Genomic DNA, 5,353 nt, shown 5'->3' with positions numbered 1-5,353 from the left:
CAGTTTCCCGCTCCTCCCGCCATGGTTATAGCGGTAACATGATAGCGCTAGCATGATTTGATACGGTAGCATGAACGGGTGCCCAACGCGGCAGGAAGGCCAAATCGTCATTTCCGCCTCAGGAAGGATGCCTTTTCCATAACAAGGTTCAACACTGACAAGCTCAGCGTTGCAAAAACAAAGTGCTCACAGCATCCTGGGAACGACGTAAGCTGGCAAAAGATAACCTATGAAAATAACTAGTGTTAACCGTCGGCTCACATGCGAGATAGATCGATCTAATGCTAAGAAGGTGTCTTGTGATGTCTTGCTAAGGATACTACAATTTTTCGAAGTGCGCCCTAGTCTTATTTCTCTAGTCGTGTGATTACACTAAAATTGTCAACTTTTCGCAAACAGGCGAAGTGAGGCTTTATGGGGAACGCTTTCTAAAGCCACAAAAAAGGATCGTTGCCCTATCTTGACCACGTACAAGAGCCCAGGTAAGTTTCGTAGATCGCCTACTTTAGGATGTTATGATAGCACACATGGGCATGGAATATTTTACCCCATACAGTTTGAAATTTAAACTACTTCCTATGTGTATCAATGAAAACGTATTTGCTATCGGCTTCGTCATAACTTATTGGCAATTTTGTGAGAACCTTTGTTTATGTGCTCAAGAATGAAGAATAAATGTCTGCTTGTGAACATTTGCTCTGCGAAACTCGTAAGTACTTGCGTGTATTTTCGGTTGTGTTGAAGAAATCGTTGACTATTTTATTGTTTGCTAACTCCCCGCACTACTTATCCATATTACTCTTAATTCAAAAGCTTCCGCTGGTTAGAACAAAAAGCGTTGAACGGTTTACGGGTTATCCAAAAAATCTATTGAAATTCAGAAAATTCTCTACTTATGCGTAGCATTTTTATGCCGCTTGTCGAGAGCAAGTTTTTTACTGCCAGGTTTTTTTGGTTTTTCTCAATTCGGTTCGATCAATTATCTTCATTTACGGTATTATAACAAAACAGCTGTTACTTCCGTAAAATCCACATTTTTGTTTAAATAGGGGCACTACATGGTTTGACATTTTCTCTATTTTTTTTCTCTGTTTCATATTTTTTGGTTCTGCAGAATTCTGTCAAACCAAAAACATCTCTCTTTGCAATCTGCTTTTTTGTGGGAATGCAGGGCTTCATTTTTTCTATTTTTTATTTTTGGGAGTTTTCCAACTTCTATACGGCCAACTCCGTCCGTCGAAATTCTGTCCGGCGGCCTGTACTAGAAAATTTTATATTGTATAAAGAACACGCCACGTTTGCAGAGTGGCTAAGGCGTTGTGCTGCTGAGCACGAGGACGCGGGGTATATTTGCGGCCACGACTTCCGTTTTTCTGATGGAAAGCATAAACGCATAAAGTATACAGGCAAAAACAGTAAACGCCCGTGTGTACTAGATTTAGACGCACGATAACCATCCCCGGGTGGTCAAAATTAACCCAAGCCATCCACTACGGCGCGCCTCATCGCCTGCGTAGACTCGGTGCGTTAAACCCAACAATCAATCAGTCAATCAATCAATCAATCAATCAATCAATCAATCAATCAATCAATCAATCAATCAATCAGTATGTTGTATGAAGCCTACACCACAAACGTTTAAATCGAAAGTAGAAAAATACAGCGAATGCCAGCCCTTTTGTTGTATTTTACGTATCGCCGCAACAACTCCCTAACAAATATGCCTCGCGAGTGCGAACGGGAAGTGATGGAAAGCAGAACACAGCAACCGCTGAATTCTTTTAGATAATGCACGGAGCATCAAAAATAGATAAATAACGTTATGTAAGAACGCTTACAAAATTTAGTTCTCGAATAAATCACAGCAAAGCAATCAAGTTGTTACTGCTCCTACTTACGTTTACAAGTACTTTTTTCTATATTTAATTCAAATATGAAATAGCCTACCAACTGATGTAGAGTATATGGACATATTTTTTTTAAATAGTGCGTAATCACGCATCTGTTCATGCCTGTGCAATAGAGCCGTGTTTTTGTTACCTCCATGTAACGACCCTCATTAGAGGGTCAACAGTATTATCAATCATTCTCATCATCATCATCAACCTGCTCAGGTCCACTGCAGGGCGAAGGCCTCTCCACTGAACAACAACCACCCCTGGCCTGCGTCACTCTAGTTCACAGTTTATCCCTGAATTTCCTTATTAGATGCGACGGTGAGAGCATCTCTTGTCGGCGGCCCTGTCCTTCCTGCGTGCGTCCGTCGTTGTTGTCCGCACCGCTGCGCCCCTCCTCCTCTGGCCGTGATAGCGCGCCCTCTCCCCCTACATCTCTGGCGCGCGCAGTGCGGCGCGCTCTCTCACTCCGCCGGTGGTCTGCGCTGCGCGCGGCGCAAGCGCGCTATGCGCATGCGCAGCGCCCTCTCTGTCCGCGGTCTCCTCTCCTTGGGGCGCGCTGCGCATATAAGCGGAGTGCCGCGCTCCGGCCGGTCTAAAAGTCGACGGTCGTCCGCGATACGCTTGCTCTCTCTCTCTCTCTCTCTCTCTCTCTCTCTCTCTCTCTCTCTCTCTCTCTCTCTCTCTCTCTCTCTCTCTCTCTCTCTCTCTCTCGCATTACCTGACGATTAGCTCACGCAATTCGAGGAATGTACCCAACAGAAACGCACAATGGAAACCCCTTCAGCGTCGCATCACACCAGGGTTCCCGCGAGGAGAGGTGGGCGTAATTTTTTCGTCTTTACATTGGGATAATGGCCTTCCCTTTCTTATATACCCGTCTCTTGGTATCCACTGCTTTCCCCTTATTGTCCACAAGTTGTCAGTGTGTCTCGCTACATGACCAGCGAAAGTTCATTTCTTTTTCTTTATTTGAAATATTATATCTTCTGCCCCAATTTGTTCTCTGATCCAGGTAGCTCATTTCCTGTCCTTTGTGTTATTCTTAACATTTTTGCTTACATGGCAACTTTAGCCGACCACAGTTTGCTTTGTCGTTGTTTTAGTAAGGCGCCATTTTCTGCTGCGCATGTCATCACCGGTAATATGCACTCAGTGTTATAAAATAAATAAATAAATAAATAAATAAATAAATAAATTAGCACTAGTTCGCTATTAGCGCGAATGAAGAGAAGAGTAGAGTAAAAATACCCGCCGGTTGGGATCCGAACCAACGACCTCCATAATACGCGTGTAGTGCGATGACCACTACGTCACCGGCGGGGCTATTTTCCCCTCCACTTTCTTGGGTATTTATTTAAAGGTAATTTTTTCCGTTGCTTGTGGGTGGTAGCTTGTGCCACTCAGAGTGCTAAGTGCGAAGGGGACCTTCTTTTTAATCCCGGGGCCGAGACTCTGGCGTCCACGACACGTCGGGAACGGTCGACCAGCGTTGAACCCTCCTAAGCTACCTATGGCACCAGAAACCCTCAGGGCAACACAAACCCTCGCTGTGCATATAGCGAATTAGAATGGGAAATAAGGGGCTCGTTAAAAGAAAGCGATAAAGTAGAGAAAGAATGCCCGCAGGGTGGGATCAGGACCCACGACCTCTACCCGGCGGATAGAATCCGAGCCCACCCGGCGGGGGTTAGGATCCAACCCAGCGGGCATTTTTTTCTCGACTTTCTATCTTTCAAAAAAAAATATATCTGTCCACCCACATTTTCCGCTTTGGTTCCATTGCTTTCTTGACTGCCTACCCTTATTTCTGGCTTCATTCAATGAGCCCCTCATTTCCCATATGTGTTTGTGTGTGTGTGTGTCTGTGTGTGTCTGTGTGTGCGTGCGTGCGTGCGTGTGTGCTTGTGTGTGGGTGTGTTCGTGCGTGTGTATGTGTATTTATTAAGTGATATTTATATATGGCACGGAAAGGATTTCATTTGTGCGCCTACTATACGTTCGGCAATAAAATTCCTTGCGGACAAAATAAACATCCCCTTTGTTATTTACAACAGATGGTTCGTTTTTAAGGAAGCGAACGACTATAAAAGTCTTTTTTTTTTCAGAAAGGCGACTGCTAGGCAAAAGGTACACCCTACTATATTGGACGACGACAGAACTGTGTTCAATTTTTACAATCCACAATTCTGGTAAGCGCAAATTTGCTAGTATATGTGAAGAACTTGTTTCAAATCTTTCGTTTATTGCAAGAAAGTGTGACCTTATACTTTAGTGTAGTTGAAGCATGTCAGTATTGAGCCGAGTTATTCTTTCAGCCATACCTTATTCAGGTCTTTGACAACGGGGCACTCACTGTTTTGAAGAATTTGCGTTCAGAAATAAGGTGCTAAAGTGTTTGACCATGAAGTTATACTTATGAGTCAGGAAGAAGTTACCTAACTATTCCTTTTAAGTTGGGCAATTTAAAAAAAGTACTTGTTTTTATTTGTGGGATTTTTTTCCAACAAACATAGCTGTACAGCTTTTAAGTCGTTTTGCAATGACATTGCACGTACCCTTAACCTTGCTACCTTGGTTGTTCCTCAGCTTGAATTATTCTGGTGCGGAACTTTTTTTCCGCTAACGTACCTTTTTGCAATGGAATATACACGCAAAATTATCTTGTACCAGCAGTGTTCATCAATATTTTACCCTTTATTTGGCGTTGCAAGGGACCCCTTGTATTGTTCCGTACTACTGCAAACAAAGTAAACTTCAGAACTCGTTTGATTTGTAACTTTACCCAAGTAACGTGTTTCTTTTAAAATAAATTGTGGGTAAATTGGGTAAGAATATATTTCCTCTGGAATAAATATAACTACGCTATGCACGTGGGAGCGTCTTGCTAACTGGCCGAAAATAGTAAATGATTTAGCAGGAATGGATGTTCTTCTCGCAGGAGGCCTGCAGTGTGAAATGCATGTGTGGAACGAAACCGTCGGTGAGCCCCCCAAGAAGTGTATGGCAAAATACCGGGACTCTTGCCCGCGCCGCGTGTGTAGGGTTTACTTCAAATGGTGTCAGCACAAACCTAGAAAATGATAGAGTGGAAAGTGCGTGAAGTAAAGATAACTTGTAGATTACAAATATACATTTCACACAGCTGTTCTGTTGTTCCAGGAATTAAACTGTCCGAATATATGTGTAGCTTTTATAGATACAGCTTTTATAGAGACAGCTTTTATGTCCTCCAAGATAGAGTTCCCGTTGCATAAAAGGTGTAAGAAATAAAAATTCGTAGCACGGGACTTGAGTGGATTTCAGAGAACCAAAACTGATTTCAAAGCACACTGGAAGACCTACGCAGCGATTCACTCCTGCAAGTGTGCTGTTCATGTGAGTAGTGCTACCCCGTCATTGATCATCGCAAAATATCATTTTTTTTTGTACTCCACAGCTCACCGATGCGTAACTGA

The 5,353-nt window shown here is 43.2% G+C and overlaps 1 long non-coding RNA gene across 1 annotated transcript; it reads left to right on the top strand.

The window, feature by feature from the left end:
* Nucleotides 1-399: 399 nt before the first annotated feature.
* Nucleotides 400-5,007, top strand: LOC144151778 (uncharacterized). The gene is made up of 3 exons (XR_013318967.1): nt 400-482; nt 4,004-4,087; nt 4,837-5,007. It is a non-coding gene; the product is annotated as an uncharacterized LOC144151778 (long non-coding RNA).
* Nucleotides 5,008-5,353: the final 346 nt, after the last annotated feature.

Source organism: Haemaphysalis longicornis, unplaced genomic scaffold (assembly GCF_048455015.1).
Source record: "Haemaphysalis longicornis isolate Haplotype H1 unplaced genomic scaffold, Haemaphysalis longicornis Haplotype H1 scaffold_9, whole genome shotgun sequence".
NCBI classification, from domain to species: Eukaryota; Metazoa; Arthropoda; class Arachnida; order Ixodida; family Ixodidae; genus Haemaphysalis; species Haemaphysalis longicornis.
This window is presented reverse-complemented; position numbering and strand designations above follow the sequence as displayed.